General features: G+C 44.5%; 1 pseudogene; it reads left to right on the top strand.

The window, feature by feature from the left end:
- The first annotated feature begins 868 nt into the window (after positions 1-868).
- On the top strand, positions 869-15,181 carry LOC122462759 (annotated as a pseudogene).
- The last annotated feature ends 2,429 nt before the right edge of the window (positions 15,182-17,610 follow it).

Consider the following 17,610-nt stretch of genomic DNA (forward strand, 5'->3'; position numbering starts at 1 on the left):
GTGTCAGCAAGTGGTGGAGTCCACATCCACATAGAGGCATTCCCGGATACGTCCATGTTATAGCAACTTCATAGCATCAACCAGAATTCATAAATTGCACAGATAAATTCCCCAAGTCATCACAGCCATAAATCACGACAGTATCACAGTGAATGCAAATTTGGCCATATAAATATCTGTTTGTTTTAGAAATCCAGCTACATTTCACTTTCAGATGAGAAACTATTTCAAGCTGATACTGTATTGCACACAGAAGCATTTTCTTTTATTGGTGGGTGCCGCAGGAATTAATTTGGGGAAGTTCCAAAGGCCTGTGTTTTGTAGGAGGTCAGACTAGATGTTCACCATGGCCCCTTCTGGCCTTGGAATCTATGAATGGTTGTATTTTTATTTCCTGATCTGTTTCTATCATTTCAAATAGGAAGAGGGGGACAAGATTGCTTTACCTTTAAGACTGATCTGCATGATCTTGAATCTCTGATATAACCTCTTCAGTCAGCATTTTGGAGAGCTGGATGCAGGTTGCACTCTCGACCATCAGTCACCATCTTTTTCACTTGTTTTTATTCTCTCAGCAATGGTCCCGATGGCCTGCTTGGTTTCCCGTGCCTTGTATGTAGTACTAAAGAGCTTGTGTTTCTTTTGCTTCATTATTTATCCTTCATGTGAGAAGAAGGCATCTCCCTTGGCACTTCGGATGGTAAGTGCTTGAAATAAGCCAAAGGGGAAAAGCTAATCATATCTATACTCTCTAGACAGTATTAGCAGAAGTAGGAATGGAGTCAACTTCTAAACTCAAAAGGGAAAATTAAGGAGTGAGAAGAACTTCTAACTCAAAGGATGTCTTTGTTTTTATTAGGTAGATGAGATGACAGCTCAGGTAACTTTGAAGCAATAACTCACCAGACCATGAAGATATGTTTAGTGGTGTGATCAGACATATTTTCTGACCATGCGTTGATTTCTGGGTAAATCTTTCCAGTCTTTCTTTGGAGATTTGCTTTCTTCTCTCCTTTATGCTTCCTTGGGCCGGGATGCACACTTGGCCATCGCTTGGTATCGTGACCTTTTACTCTGATTGACTCCTCATAGAATTGATGTTATATTTTTCATTGTTAATTTCTTCCTCCAAAGATAGCAGACCTTTCCCTCCATCACATCATTGGATGTACAACTTCTCTACATCTTGCTTGATATTCATAATTGTATGCAGAACCATGGTTTTATATTGTTATTGTTGTTATTATTGTTGTTATTATTGTTGTTAATAATAATAATAATAATAATGATAATAATAATAATAATAATAATAATGTAATTATTATTGAGTGCATTAGTGCAGGGGACTGGGCTAGATGATCTCTCAAGGTCCCTTCAAGTCCTATGATTCTATTTTCTGTGACCTAATTTACTTATCTTTAACACTTGGGATTGGCCATACTGCCAAAATCAAATATAAAGCAGCAGCAGATCCTACCCACAGACAAACACACAAAGACGCAGTCACATACACACAGAAAGAAACACAACCAAACACACACACACGGATTGCCAACCCCAGTCATTCAAAAATCATGAGTCAGGCCCCCAAAATCTCATAAGGTTGGTTGAAAATCATAAGATACACAAAAACCAAACAGAACTTTTGGGGGTCGGGGGTGCTTTTTATTTGCATTCTTGTTTCTGAACCTTTCAGTGCATAGAATCATAGAATCATAGAAGATTAGGGTTGGAAGAGACCTCAGGAGGTCCTCTAGTCCAATCCCCTGTTCAAAGCAGGACCAACCCCAACTAAATCATCCCAGCCAGGGCTTTGTCAAGCCAGGCCTTAAAGACCTCTAAGGATGGAGATTCCACCACTCCACCTTTCTGTTGATGAAGTGACAGACTTTATATGAGCTTGTCTAGAAGGAGAGAGCTGGGCTGTACAAGACGCACCTTTCTGGGGGGAAGTCAGGGACCAGGAATTTGCTGGCGTTCTGCAGTGTAATTCAAGAGTGGCTGGTTATAGCACTCGTACAATATAGCTGGGAGTGATTTACATGCTGGAGATTGTGTGTGAACAGATTAGGTGTGGTGGCTTTCACAGTGAAGCAGTGTAAAAGCCACTCCAGATTGGAGAATGGAGGGGACACAGTTGTTCAACAGTCCAGATTGTACCCTGGGGAATGTCAAGGTAGCAAATATGTATACTGAATTTACAATTTGGGATTGTAAAAATTGTCTAAGGCAGTTGGGTGCTCATATTCCACTGTGAGGAGATAGGACACCAAAGAAGATGAAAAAATTCTGATGGCACCAGCCAGGTGTGTGGATAAACAGAGAACCTGCTTGAACTCTCATAAGAGGAGATGGGTTACCAGAATTAAAATGAATTTGTACAGTGGGAATTTCAGACATTCAGACTGCTGGGAGCCAAATACATGGTTGGTTAAAATGTCAAGATACCGGAAAAATTCACCTTTCTGATCTGGGGTCTTGATCCACCTGTTGGGAAAGTAAATAGCCCAGCAGTTGAGTAAAGAACCCAGATCCCAGAAGAGAGGTGAGGATTTTGGTATTTCTGGGTTTAAATAAAAGATACTTGGCCAAAATTTAAAAGTATCTCCTTAAATTTAAATGGCTGAGTTTATTTTCTTTCCCCTAGATGCAATCAGTGGCAAACACTGAGTGGGGAAATCAATCGATAATCACAGAATTCATCTTCCTGGGATTTGAGAATATTCAGGATCTGAAGGTTCTTCTCTTCCTGGTATTTCTAGTGATCTACATTGTGACCATGACCGGGAACATGCTCATCATTGCTCTAGTTATGGCTGATCAGCACCTTCACACCCCCATGTACTTCTTCCTGGGGAACTGCTCTGCTTAGAGACCTGCTACACCTCCACCATCCTGCCCAGGCTGCTGGCCAGTCTCCTGACGGGGGACAGAACCATCTCTTTCATGGGCTGTGTTACACAAATGTATTTTTTTGGTTCTTTGGCAGCTGCAGAATGTTACCTCCTCGCAGCAATGTCTTATGATCAGTATCTGGCAATATGTAAACCACTGCATTATGCAACCTTTATGACAGCCAGGTTCTTCCTTCAGCTCACAGCTGGGTCTTGGATAAGTGCATTTCTGGCTATTAGCATAATAGTATCGTTCATGTCACAGTTAACTTTCTGTGGCCCCAATGAAATTGACCATTTCTTTTCTGAGCTCACCCCAGTGGTAAAACTCTCCTGCTGTGACACCATCATGGTGGAATTTGTAGCATTCCTATTTGCCTCCATTTTCACTCTGCCCTCATTTCTATTAACCATTATCTCCTATGTTCTTATTATAGCCACCATCCTGAGACTCTCTTCCATCTCTGGAAAGCAAAAGGCATTTTCCACCTGCTCCTCTCACCTCATAGCTGTTACAATTTTCTACTGGACACTAATGATTGTCTATGTGTTACCAAAAAACAACACACTCAGAGATTTAAACAAATTGTTTTCTGTCTTCTACACTGTCTTCACTCCTATGGTCAATCCCCTTATATATAGCCTGAGGGTATGTCTACACTATGAAATTAGGTCGAATTTATAGAAGTTGTTTTTTTAGAAATCGTTTTTATATAGTCGATTGTGTGTGTCCCCACACAAAATGCTCTAACTGCATTAAGTGCATTAACTCGGCGGAGTGCTTCCACAGTACCGAGGCTAGCGTCGATTTCCGGAGCATTGCACTGTGGGTAGCTATCCCACAGTTCCCGCAGTCTCTGCCACCCATTGGAATTCTGAGTTGAGATCCCAATGCCTAATGGGGCAAAAACATTGTCACAGGTGGTTCTGGGTACATGTCATCAAGCCCTCTCTCCCTCCCTCTGTGAACGCAACGGCAGACAATCGTTTCATGCCTTTTTTCCTGAGTTACCTGTGCAGACGCCATACCACGGCAAGCATGGAGCCCACTCAGCTCGTACGTCTCCTGGGTGCCGGCAGACGTGGTACTGCATTGCTACACAGCAGCAACCTATTGCCTTGTGGCAGCAGATGGTACAATAGGCCTGATAACCATCGTCATCATGTCTGTGGTGCTCCTGGTCAGTCAGGAGCGCCTGGGCAGACATGGGCGCAAGGACTAAAATAGGAGTGACTCGACCAGGTCATTCTCTTTAGTCCTCCTGGCAGTCCTGTTGTACCGTCTTATGGTGAGCAGGCAGGAGATGAAGATGGCTAGCAGTCCTACTGCACCATCTGCTGCCAGCCAAAGATGTAAAAGATAGATGGAGTGGATCAAAACAAGAAATACACCAGATTTGTTTTGTATTCATTTGCTCCCCCTCCCTCTCTCCGTGAAATCAATGGCTGACAATCATTTCAGTGAGGTCTGTCAGGGGCACCTTGAAAAGTTTAACAGAGATTCAGTCCTGTGTGAAATATCAGGGGGAGGGATAGCTCAGTGCATTGAGCATTGGGTTGTGCATTGTCCTGCTAAACCCAGGGTTTTGAGTTCAATCCTTGAGAGGGCCATTCTGTGTGACAGTTGTTTTTGTTTCTCCTTGATGTAAAGCCACCCCCTTTGTTGATTTTAATTCCCTGTAAGCCAACCCTGTAAGCCATGTTGTCAGTCGCCCCGCCCTCCTTCAGAGCAAAGGCAGACAATCGTCCCGCACCTTTTTTCTGTGCAGACACCGTACCGCGGCAAGCATGGAGCCCACTCAGATCACTTTGGCAATTAGGAGCACATTAAACACCACGTGCATTATCCAGCAGTATATGCAGCACCAGAACCTGGCAAAGGGAAACCGGGCGAGGAGGCGACGTCAGCGCTGTGATGAGAGTGACGAGGACATGGACACAGACTTCTCTCAAAGCACAGGCCCTGGCAATGTGGGCATCATGGTGCTAATGGGGCAGGTTCATGTGGTGGAACGCTGATTCTGGGCCCAGGAAACAAGCACAGACTAGTGGAACAGCATCGTGTTGCAGGTCTGGAATGATTCCCAGTGGCTGCGAAACTTTCGCATGCGTAAGGGCACTTTCATGCAACTTTGTGATTTGCTTTCCCCTGCCCTGAGGGGCAAGAATACCAAGATGAGAGCAGCCCTCACAGGTGAGAAGCGAGTGGCAATAGCCCTGTCAAGGTTCCTTCCCCACTCTGAACTCTAGGGTACAGATGTGGGCACCTGCATGAAAACCTCCTAAGCTTACTTTTACCAGCTTAGGTTAAAACTTCCCCAAGGTACAAATTAATTTTATCCTTTGCCCCTGGATTACCACTGCCACCACCAAACTTTAACTGGGTTTACTGGGAAACGTAGTTTGGGCACGTCTTTCCCCAAAAAATCCTCCCAACCCTTGCACCCCACTTCCTGGGGAAGGTTTGGTAAAAATCCTCACCAATTTGCACAGGTGACCACAGACCCAAACCCTTGGATCTTAGAACAATGAAAAAGCATTCAGTTTTCTTACAAGAAGACTTTTAATAGAAGTAAAGGAATCACCTCTGTAAAATCAGGATGGCAGATACCTCACAGGGTAATTAGATTCAAAACATAGAGAATCCCTCCAGGCAAAACCTTAAGTTACAAAAAAGACACACAGACAAGAATAAAGAAAAGGAGTGCTTGTGGCACCTTAGAGACTAACCAATTTATTTGAGCATAAGCTTTCGTGAGCTACAGCTGCATCCGATGAAGTGAGCTGTAGCTCACAAAAGCTTATGCTCAAATAAATTCGTTAGTCTCTAAGGTGCCACGAGTACTCCTTTTCTTTTTGCGAATACAGACTAACACGGCTGTTACTCTGAAACAGAGAAGAATACTCATTCTATTCAGCACAACACTTTTCTCAGCCATTTAAAGAAATCATAATCTAACACATACCTAGCTAGATTACTTACTAAAAGTTCTAAGACTCCATTCCTGTTCTGTCCCCGGCAAAAGCAGCATACAGACAGACCCAGACCCTTTGTTTTTCTCCCTCCTCCCAGCTTTTGAAAGTATCTTGTCTCCTCATTGGTCATTTTGGTCAGGCGCCAGCGAGGTTACCTTTAGCTTCTTAACCCTTTACAGGTGAGAGGATTTTTCCTCTGGCAAGGAGGGATTTTAAAGGGGTTTACCCTTCCCTTTATATTTATGACAACCTTACAGGGTAATTAGATTCAAAACATAGAGAATCCCTCTAGGCAAAACCTTAAGTTACAAAAAAGACACACAGACAGGAATAGTCATTCTATTCAGCACAGCTATTTTCTCAGCCATTTAAAGAAATCATAATCTAACACATACCTAGCTAGATTACTTACTAAATTCCACGACTCCGTTCCTGTTCTGTCCCCAGCAAAAGCATCATACAGACAGACACAGACCCTTTGTTTTTCTCCTTCCTCCCAGCTGTTGAAAGTATCTTGTCTCCTCATTGGTCATTTTGGTCAGGCGCCAGCGAGGTTACCTTTAGCTTCTTAACCCTTTACAGGTGAGAGGATTTTTCCTCTGGCAAGGAGGGATTTTAAAGGGGTTTACCCTTCCCTTTATATTTATGACAACCTTACAGGGTAATTAGATTCAAAACATAGAGAATCCCTCTAGGCAAAACCTTAAGTTACAAAAAAGACACACAGACAGGAATAGTCATTCTATTCAGCACAGCTATTTTCTCAGCCATTTAAAGAAATCATAATCTAACACATACCTAGCTAGATTACTTACTAAATTCCACGACTCCGTTCCTGTTCTGTCCCCAGCAAAAGCATCATACAGACAGACACAGACCCTTTGTTTTTCTCCTTCCTCCCAGCTGTTGAAAGTATCTTGTCTCCTCATTGGTCATTTTGGTCAGGTGCCAGCGAGGTTACCTTTAGCTTCTTAACCCTTTACAGGTGAAAGGATTTTTCCTCTGGCCAGGAGGGATTTTAAAGGGCTTTACCCTTCCCTTTATATTTATGACACGCCACCCAAATCTCAGCTAGGGTGAAATGCTGGCTGGGATTTCTTCCTGGAGCTCAGGAAAAAACAGAGTTAATAAGACACATGCACCTCTAAATATACTACCAAGTACATAAAGACTAACAATATTTTCCACATCTCAAGGACGATTTTAACCAGTTGATTCTGGGAAACTTTCAAGGGACAGTGCATCAGCCACTTTGTTAGAAGCTCCTGAGATGTGTTGGATGTCAAAATCAAAATCTTGGAGAGCTAAACTCCACCGAAGAAGTTTTTTGTTATTTCCCATGATGGTATGAAGCCACTGTAGCGCAACATGGTCGGTTTGCAGGTGGAAACGCCGTCCTCAAACATATGGGCGTAGCTTTTCCAGAGCGTAGACAACGGCGTAACATTCTTTTTCACTGACTGAGCAGTTGCTTTCCCTCTCTGACAGTTTTTTGCTGAGAAACACTACAGGGTAGAATTCTTGATCAGGTCCTTTCTGCATTGAAACTGCTCCCACACCACGCTCGGACGCATCTGTGGTTACTAGGAATGGTTTGTCAAAGTCTCGGGCCCTTAGTACAGGGTCAGACATGAGTGTCGCTTTAAGCTGGTTAAAGACCTTCTGACACTCTTCGGTCCACTGAACGGCATTTGGCTGTTTCTTTTTGGTTACGTCTGTCAGTGGGGCGGCGATTTGGCTGTATTGCGGTACAAATCGTCTGTAATAACCAGCCAAGCCGAAGAAGGATTGAACCTGTTTCTTTGACTTTGGGACAGGCCACTTTTGGATAGCATCCACTTTGACCTGTAGGGGGCGGTTAGTTCCTTGACCCACCTGGTGTCCAAGGTAAGTCACTCTGTTGAGGCCTATTTGACACTTCTTAGCCTTAACAGTTAGTCCTGCCTCCCTTATGCGCTGAAGGACTTTTTGTAGATGTTCCAGGTGTTCTGCCCAGGAATCCGAAAATATAGCCACATCGTCAAGGTAGGCGACTGCACATTCTCCTAATCCCGCTAGGAGACCATCTACAAGTCTTTGGAAGGTTGTGGGTGCATTTCGCAGCCCGAAAGGGAGTACATTAAATTCATACTGCCCGAGATGTGTGGTGAAGGCTGACCTTTCCTTGGCGGATTCATCTAGTGGTACCTGCCAGTACCCCTTGGTTAAGTCCAAGGTAGAGATGAACTGGGCCCGTCCCAGTTTCTCTAATAGTTCATCTGTGCGTGGCATTGGATAGTTGTCTGGGCGAGTTACAGCATTTAGCTTACGGTAGTACACGCAAAAACGTATCTCCCCATCTAGTTTGGGAACTAGAACCACTGGAGATACCCATGCACTTCCAGAGGGGCGGATTACACCCATCTGTAACATATCCTGGATCTCCCAGTCTATAGCAGTTTTAGCTTGAGGATACACGCGGTAAGGTTGGACTTTAATTGGGTGAGCATTACCTGTGTCAATGGAGTGGTATGCCCGTTCAGTCAGTCCTGGGGTGGCTGAGAACGTTGGCGCGTAGCTAGTGCACAGCTCCTTGATCTGCTGTCGCTGCATACGCCCAAGAATCATGGAGAGGTTCACCTCTTCCACACCACCAGCACTTTTCCCTTCGTAGTAGACACCTTCAGGCCACTCAGCATCGTTTCCTCCCTGGGCTGTAAACTGACAAACCTTTAATTCTCTGGAATAAAAGGGCTTTAGAGAATTAATATGGTACACCTTAGGCTTTCGGTTGGAGGTGGGGAATGCTAGGAGATAATTAATGGCTCCCAGGTGCTCCTGGACCGTGAATGGCCCTTCCCACGAGGCACCCATTTTATGGGTCTGGAGCGCCTTTAAGACCATGACCTGGTCCCCTACTTTGAAGGAACGCTTTCTGGCATGTTTATCCTACCAGGCTTTTTGCTCTTTTTGAGCATCCTGTAGGTTTTCTTTAGCAAGGGCTAAAGAGGTTCGGAGGGTGTTTTGTAGGTTGGTTACAAAGTCCAGAAGGTTAGTTCCTGGAGAAGGTATAAATCCCTCCCATTGCTGCTTCACCAACTGTAATGGCCCCTTAACCTCACGGCCATATACAAGTTCAAATGGGGAAAACCCTAAACTGGGATGTGGTACAGCTCTGTAGGCAAAGACCAACTGCTGCAACACTAGGTACCAATCATTGGAGTGCTCATTTACGAATTTACGTATCATGGCCCCCAAAGTTCCATTAAACTTCTCCACCATGCCATTTGTTTGATGGTGGTAAGGAGTGGCAACCAAGTGATTTACCCCATGAGCTTCCCAGAGGTTTTCCGTAGTTCCTGCCAGGAAATTAGTCCCTGCATCTGTGAGGATGTCGGAGGGCCAACCTACCCTGGCAAAAATGTCTGCTAGTGCTTGGCACACACTTTTAGCCCTGGTGTTGCTTAGAGCTATTGCTTCCGGCCATTGGGTGGCAAAATCCATGAAAGTCAGGATGTACTGCTTTCGTCTGGGTGTCTTTTTCGGAAAAGGACCCGGAATATCCACAGCTACTCGCTGAAATGGAACTTCAATGATGGGGAGTGGCTGGAGAGGGGCTTTGACCTGGTCTTGGGGTTTTCCCACTCTTCGGCATACTTCACAAGACCGGACATAGGTAGAAACATCCTTGCCCATTCCCTCCCAGTGGAATGACCCCCCTAAACGGTCTTTGGTCCTGTTCAACCCAGCGTGACCACTAAGATGATCGTGGGCTAAGCTCAAGGGCTTGGCCCGGTATTTAGTTGGAACTACCAACTGTCTCTCAGGATGCCAGTCTTCCTGGTGTCCACCAGAAAGAGTTTCCTTGTATAAAAGTCCTTTTTCTACAACCAACCTGGATCGATTAGAAGAGCTGAGAGGTGGTGGGTTACTCCGTGCCGCCGTCCAAGCTCTCTGGAGGCTTTCATCTGCTTCCTGTTCGATCTGGAACTGTTCCCTTGATGCTGGAGATATCAGTTCCTCATTGGATTGTGGACCTATGCTTGGTCCCTCTGGAAGCGATGTAGGGGATGGGGCTGTTTCCGTTGACTGTGAACCGCTCTCCACTGGGACACTATGTTGGGGTTCAGGCTCCGGCTGAGCCTCTTGTGTAGGGTTATGGGCTGCTGCCGGTTCAGGTTCAGTGGGGCCCTCTGGTGTTGAGGTTGCAAGTACTGGATTCAGTGCTGGCAATGGGTCTGGTACTGGTTGTTTCGCTGGTTCCGGTTCTGGGACTGGTTCCGTCTGGGTCTCTGGAAGTGGATCCACTACTGCTGTTGCAGATATTGGGCTGGGGTTCGGGTCCATCACCTCTGACCGGGTCCTGATAGAAGTTTCCGGAAGAGAGCTAGGCGTCACGGCTTGTTTAGCCTGGCTGCGGGTGACCATTCCCACCCTCTTGGCCCGCTTCACATGATTGGCCAAGTCTTCCCCCAACAGCATGGGGATGGGATAATCATCATAGACTGCAAAAGTCCATGTTCATGACCAGCCCTGGTACTGGACAGGCAACTTGGCTGTAGGCAAATTGAAAGAGTTGGACTTGAAGGGTTGAATCGTCACTTGGATCTCTGGGTTGATTAAATTGGGGTCCACTAAGGAAGCATGGATAGCTGACACTTGTGCTCCGGTTTCCCTCCACGCAGTGACCTTCTTCCCGCCCACACTCACAGTTTCCCTCTGCTCCAATGGTATCTGGGAGGTATCTGGGCCTGCGGATCTCTGGTGTGATTCCGGTGCAATGAACTGTAATCTGTTGGGGTTCTTGGGGCAGCTGGCCTTTACATGCCCCAGCTCGTTACACTGAAAACATCGTCCAGCTGACGGGTCACTGGGGCGAGGCGGGTTGCTGGAGAATGGGGTGGTGGGACGATAAGGGGTCTGGAGGGTTCTTCGGGAGGTAGGTGAGGCCTTGGGTGGCCCCCGGTAATAGGGGGTGGTCTGGGGTTGTCCCTTCTGGTCTCCGCTCCAACTGCGACCAGTTTTCTTCTTCTCTGAAACCTCTACCCATCTGGCTCCAATCTCTCCTGCTTCGATTACAGTTTTGGGCTTCCCATCTAGGATGTATCTTTCTATTTCCTCAGGAACACCCTCTAAGAATTGTTCCATTTGCATTAGGAAGGGCCAATTTACTGGAGATTCAACACTTGCTCCTGATATCCAGGCATCCCAATGTTTCACAAGGTGGTAGGCAAGGTCAGGTAAATGACACGTCTGGTTTCCACCTTAGGGCTCTGAACCTCCGACGAGACTGCTCGGGTGTTATCCCCATTCTGACTCTCGCCTTGGATTTAAACAGTTCGTACTTGTTCATGTGTACTTTAGGCATTTCAGCCACCACCTCAGCTAAGGGTCCACTGAGCTGCGGCCTCAGCTCTACCTCAGCTCTATGTATTGGTCAGTAGAGATGCTGTACCCAAGGCAGGCCCTTTTGAAGTTTTCTAAGAAGGCCTCAGTATCATCGCCTGCCTTGTAGGTGAGGAACTTTCTGGTATGGGAAGTGGTACCTGGAGAAGGATTGCTAGGGTTTGTTGGTATATTCTGCTGAGCCTTTACCTTCTCCATCTCCAGTTCATGCTTCCTCTCTTTTTCCTTCTCTTCCTCCACATGCTTCCTTTCTTTTTCCTTCTCCTCCTCCACATGCTTCCTTGCCTCCATTTCCCTCCTGTGGGCAGCCTCCTGTACCTCCTTCTCCAGCCGCATGAGTTCTATCTGTCTTTCATGTTCCTTTTGTTTTTCAGCAGCCTCAAATCTGGCTAATTCCAGCTTTTGTTGAGCCGTGGAGTCTGTTATCCTAACCTCTCTGTTTTTAACTAACTTTACATCCGAGGTTTAGAAATAAAACAAACAAAACTTGGCTTGTAAAATTTTGCTGTGCTGGAATAGGATACCTATTCTCTGATAGTGATTGTCAGCCTACAGAAAAAGACAATTCCCTTTGTCTTCTGGTCCCAAAGAAAGCAAAAAAAAAAAAATCACCTTCCAACTATTGCCAGTTGGAGACACAAAGCAGCACAAAGATCTATGAATCTAGGTTTAATTGGTCCTGCCTAAGCACAGGGGGCTGGACTTGATCTCTTGAGGTCCCTTCCTGCCCAACATTTGTATGAATCTATGAAAAGGCTAGTAGGAACCACTGTGATCTTCTCTCATCTGACCTCCTGTGTCACACATTCCACAGGGCTTTCCTGAATTCATGTCTATAAAACAGCATATTTTTAAGACAGATGTCCAATCTTGTTTTAAAAAAAATGTCCAGTGATGGAGACTCCACCACGACCCTTGATAAAGTGTTCCAATGGTTAACTACCTTCTGTGATAAAAATGTATTCCTTTAGTCTGTCACTGTAAGGCAGGTTTTCCAATCCCTTAAACATTCTTGTGGTGCTTCTCTGAACACTCTCCAATTTATTAATATCCTTCTTGAATTGTGGCCAGCAGAATGAGACAAGTTATTCCAGTAGTGGTTACACCAGTGACAAATACAGAGGCAGTATATCCTACTTACTGTTACTCGAGATTCCCCTGTTTATACAGCCAAGGATCATATTATCCTTTTGGTCCCAGCACCACGCTGGGAGCTCATGTTTAGCTAATCCTCCAAGTCTTTTTCTGAGTCACTGCTGAAATCCCTCATGCTGTAAGTATGGCCTATGTTTTTGCTCCTAGATGTACCACTTTACATTTGACCTTATTTAAATGTATTTTTTAAAATTGTGCCTAGTTTACCAAGAGATACCAATTTCTCTGCATAGGTGGTCTGTCCTTTTCATTATTTACCCACTCACCCAACCTTTGAGTCATCTGAAAACTTTATCAGTGAAGATTTTATAGGTTTTTCAAAAAAGGTTAAGGCTTGCAGGGCACCACTAGAAACACAAGAACTAAGTGATGATTTCCCATTTACAATTACATTTTGAGATTTGTCAGTTAGCCAGTTTTTAATCCATTTAATGTGTGCCAGGTTAATTTTGTATCAGTCTCGGTTTTTAATTAAAACTGAGCTGCGAAGATATTATTTACAGGGGATCCTGCTCAGTTATATGGCTCTTCTGCCAAGGCTGGGAAAAGACAGATCAAAAGGACAGAAACAGTTTAAAAAAAAAAGAGAGAGAGAGAGAGAGAGAGAGAGAGAGTTGTCAGGGGCCCTTTGCAGGGAAACAGACTGACACATAGGGCTTGTCTATACTTATGGATAAATCAGCACCGCTGCGATCGATGCAGTAGTGTCGATTTAGCGGGTCTGGTGAAGACAAGCTAAGTTGATGGCAGAGTGCTCTCCTGTGGATGTCTTTACTCCACCTCCCAGAGAGTTGGAAGGTAAGTGAGCAGGAGAGTGTCTCCCATCAACACAGTGTGGTGTAGACATTGCTTTAAGTCGACCTAAGTTACGTCAACATAAGTTACATAATTTACATAACTGAGGTAGCGTAACTTAGGCCAATTTACAGCTTTAGTGTAGACCAGCCCATAGACAGGCCATTCCAGATGGGGCTGTGTCATAAATATAAAGGGAAGGGTAAACCCCTTTAAAATCCCTCCTGGCCAGAGGAAAAATGCTCTCACCTGTAAAGGGTTAAGAAGCGAAAGGTAACCTCGCTGGCACCTGACCAAAATGACCAATGAGGAGACAAGATACTTTCAAAAGCTGGGAGGAGGGAGAAAAACAAAGGGTCTGTGTCTGTCTGTGTGATGCTTTTGCCGGGGACAGAACAGGAATGGAGTCTTAGAACTTAGTAAGTAATCTAGCTAGGTATGTGTTAGATTATGATTTCTTTAAATAGCTGAGAAAATAGCTGCGCTGAATAGAATGACTATTCCTGTCTGTGTGTCTTTTTTGTAACTTAAGGTTTTGCCTAGAGGGATTCTCTATGTTTTGAATCTAATTACCCTGTAAGGTGTCTACCATCCTGATTTTACAGAGGTGATTCCTTTTCTACTTCTATTAAAAGTCTTCTTGTAAGAAAACTGAATGCTTTTTCATTGTTCTAAGATCCAAGGGTTTGGGTCTGTGGTCACCTATACAAATTGGTGAGGATTTTTACCAAACCTTCCCCAGGAAGTGGGGTGCAAGGGTTGGGAGGATTTTGGGGGGAAAGACGTGTCCAAACTCCGTTTTTTCAGGAACCCAGATAAAGTTTGGTGGTGGCAGTGGAAGTCCAGGGGCAAAGGGTAAAATAGTCTGTACCCTGGAGCAGTTTTAACCTAAGCTGGTAAAAGTAAGCTTAGGAGGTTTTTATGCAGGTCCCCACATCTGTACCCTAAAGTTCAGAGTGGGGAAGGAACCTTGACATGGTGGCAGAGTGGTGGATTTAACCTGAAATCCTTTTGAGATCAATTTGAGATTTTTTGAACCAGAAAAACAGATTTTAAAAAGGAATTTTTTTTTCCTTTGGAGCTGCTGGAAAGGAGGTCCAACCGAAAGCAGCTAGTTTTTTCTCTGCTTTGGGGCCAGAGCACAGACAAAAGGGGATTATCTTTGTGAATTGCAGGTTTTCTTTGCCTGGAGGCAGAGTAGTTAACCTCCTGCAGGGAAATTCAGTCTTCACAAACCTGAGGTTTTTTTCCCCTAAAAGTAAATAGGAGGGTGTTCTACCCATTTGCCTGGAGACAAAAGTGGTAGGGGTTATGTTTTTAGGATTTTGATTTTTTTTTACAAGAAGCACAGATTTGAAAAGGAAATTTTTTTCCTTTGGGCTGCTGGAAAGCAGGTTTCCAAGTAGTTGGGGGTTTTGCTTTGATCTGGGGCCAGAGCAGAGACAAATGGAATTGTCTTTTTCTGTAGGCTGACAATCACTATCAGAGAATAGGTATCCTATTCCAGCACAGCAAAATTTTACAAGCCAAGTTTTGTTTGTTTTATTTCCAAACCTTGGGTGTAAAGTTAGTTAAAAACAGAGAGGTTAGGATAACAGACTCCACGGCTCAACAAAAGCTGGAATTAGCCAGATTTGAGGCTCTGAAAAACAAAAGGAACATGAAAGACAGATAGAACTCATGCGACTGGAGAAGGAGGTACAGGAGGCTGCCCACAGGAGGGAAATGGAGGCAAAGAAGCATGTGGAGGAGGAGAAGGAAAAAGAAAGGAAGCATGTGGAGGAGGAAAAATACCATATATTTTACCAGACACTGACACTCTTAGAGACCTCAACAAAGTGTTCTCTGTCTTCTAAACTGTCCTGAGTCCCCTGGTCAATCCCCTCATATACAGCCTGAGGAACAAAGAGGTCAAGTTGGCCCTGAGAAAGATCATTCATAAGTTGATGGTGCTCACAGGAATTCAGAAGGAGTGATGGCTGTGGGAACAAATCCATCTGGCTGAACTAGCAGTGGAGGTAGCATCTAGGTGGCCTCTAGCTCATGCCCATTGGAGCTTCAGTGGGGAATGTGAGGACATACTAAGTTTTGGGATGGCTGCATTACCATTAAATACTAGAGCTCCTATTTACTACTGCCCTCACTGCAAACATAACTGTGATAAACTCTGCACTCCACACAGTAAAATTCAAGATTCCAGTTCCGTTCTACTCTTCTGCTCTCAGTTGGGAAAACACATTTTGCATAGCCCTGGTTTTGGATTCCAGTGGGTGGGTCTTGATTGTTATACTAGTTGGTCTCTCCTTTGTGTCCTGGATTCCTAAATGCTCCCTAATTTTGTATCTGGGAAGACTGTATTTTTGTAATTATGGGTTCTCTTGCAAAGATTAGTAAGTTTAGAAGACCCTAAATAGTTTCCTATCAATCAATCAATCAATAATCAGTCAATAACTGATAAAAATGTTTTGTTGAAACATTTCTTTATAACAACAACAAGTCATTGTTAAGTAAAAAATTCTAAGTACATGTGGAGAAAATGCTACTCAATTCTGTATTTGAAAAACGCCAGGATCTATTCTCCTGAAGCACATTGGGTAAAATTATCAAAGTGCCTAAATTCCTTAAAAGCACAAATCCCACTGACTTTCACTGAAACGTAGATTTCTAAGGACCTTGTTCACTTTTGAAAATGGAACTTAGGCTTCTAAATCACTTAGAGGCTTGGCAAATTCTACCCATTGAGTAGTACCTCGTGCCTTAGACTGCCATTCAAAGTAATATACAGGATCAAGGTGTAACAGTAGAGGGAGCCACTAAGCAGCAGTGCCCACAGTATAATTAGGTTTCAGAGTAGCAGCCGTGTTAGTCTGTATCCGCAAAAAGAAAAGGAGTACTTGTGGCACCTTAGAGACTAACAAATTTATTTGAGCATAAGCTTTCGTGAGCTACAGCTCACTTCATCGGATGCATTCAGTGGAAAATACAGTGGGAAGATTTTATATACACAGAGAACATGAAACAATGGGTGTTGCCATACACACTGTAACAAGAGTGATCAGGTAAGGTGAGCTATTACCAGCAGGAGAGCCAGGGCGGGGGGAACCTTTTGTAATCAAGAGACTCCATTTCCATGGAGTTGACCATTTCCAGCAGTTGACAAGAATGTGTGAGGAACAGTGAGGGGGGCGGGGGGAATAAACATGGGGAAATAGTTTTACTTTGTGTAATGACACATCCACTCCCAGTCTTTATTGAAGCCTAAGTTAACTGTATCCAGTTTGCAAATTAATTCCAATTCAGCAGTCTCTCACTGGAGTCTGTTTTTGAAGTTTTTTTGTTGAAGAATTGCCACTTTTAGGTCTGTAATCGAGTGACCAGTGAGATTGAAGTGTTCTCTGACTGGTTTTTGAATGTTATAATTCTTGACGTCTGATTTGTGTCCATTTATTCTTTTACGTAGAGACTGTCCGGTTTGGCCAATGTACATGGCAGAGGGGCATTGCTGGCACATGATGGCATACATCACATTGGTAGATGTGCAGGTGAATGAGCCTCTGATAGTGTGGCTGATGTGATTAGGCCCTATGATGGTGTCCCCTGAATAGATATGTTGGCAATGGGCTTTGTTGCAAGGATAGATTCCTGGGTTAGTGGTTTTGTTGTGTGGTGTGTAGTTGCTGGTGAGTATTTGCTTCAGGTTGGGGGGTTGTCTGTAAGCAAGGACTGGCCGGTCTCCCAAGATCTGTGAGAGTGATGGGTCATCCTTCAGGATAGGTTGTAGATCCCTGATGATGCATTGGAGAGGTTTTAGTTGGGGGCTGAAGGTGATAGCTAGTGGCGTTCTGTTATTTTCTTTGTTGGGCCTGTCCTGTAGTAGGTAACTTCTGGGTACTCTTCTGGCTCTGTCAATCTGTTTCTTCACGTCAGCAGGTGGACATTGTAGTTGTAAGAACGCTTGATAAAGATCTTGTAGGTGTTTGTCTCTGTCTGAGGGGCTGGAGCAAATGCGGTTGTATCGTAGAGCTTGGCTGTAGACAATGGTGTGGTCTGGATGAAAGCTGGAGGCATGTAGGTAGGAATAGCGGTCAGCAGGTTTCCGGTATAGGGTGGTGTTTATGTGACCATTGCTTATTAGCACCGTAGTTTCCAGGAAGTGGATCTCTTGTGTGGACTGGTCCAGGCAGAGGTTGATGGTGGGATGGAAATTGTTGAAATCATGGTGGAGTTCCTCAAGGGTTTCTTTTCCATAGGTCCAGATGATGAAGATGTCATCAATGTAGCACGAGGAGGGGCATTAGGGGACAAGAGCTGAGGAAGCGTTGTTCTAAGTCAGCCATAAAAATGTTGGCATACTGTGGGGCCATGTGGGTACCCATAGCAGTGCCGCTGATTAGAAGGTATACAT

The sequence above is a fragment of the Chelonia mydas genome, chromosome 13 (assembly GCF_015237465.2).
Source record: "Chelonia mydas isolate rCheMyd1 chromosome 13, rCheMyd1.pri.v2, whole genome shotgun sequence".
Taxonomy (NCBI): domain Eukaryota; kingdom Metazoa; phylum Chordata; order Testudines; family Cheloniidae; genus Chelonia; species Chelonia mydas.